Source organism: Penaeus monodon, chromosome 22 (assembly GCF_015228065.2).
Source record: "Penaeus monodon isolate SGIC_2016 chromosome 22, NSTDA_Pmon_1, whole genome shotgun sequence".
Lineage (NCBI taxonomy): Eukaryota > Metazoa > Arthropoda > Malacostraca > Decapoda > Penaeidae > Penaeus > Penaeus monodon.
Window position 1 is genome coordinate 711,908 of NC_051407.1, and position 355 is coordinate 712,262.

The 355-nt window shown below is 35.2% G+C and overlaps 1 protein-coding gene across 1 annotated transcript in view; it reads right to left on the reverse strand.

Annotated features, from left to right (window-relative positions):
- LOC119586797 (protein C19orf12 homolog) overlaps positions 1-355 on the reverse strand; it is a gene marked incomplete in the record, with an annotated part of 17,887 nt that overhangs the window by 16,807 nt on the left and 725 nt on the right.

Sequence of the window (355 nt, forward strand, 5' to 3'; positions counted from 1 at the left end):
AGCCAAAGGTACAAAGGCCATTTCAACTGTGGAATTTGTATCAGGTAAATGGCATCCTACACTCAAGAATTAGCTCATCAACAACATAAAGACCAGGAGAGAAAGCCTGGTTTACCAAGCAACGTTGATCAACTAACCAAGAAGAACAATATTTGGTGGTTACATTAGCTTGGGTTTAATTTAGGTACGTTGTGTTCTGTTGCCTTGGATTGGGTTCAACTGGAATATATTAGCTTAGAACTGCTTAGGTCATCATTTTGGTTTTAAGAGAATGCTAAATACAATAACAATCTGCATGGTCAATCCTGGGTTTTTAAAAATTACCCAGGATTCATTTTAAAAAATTATTATTATA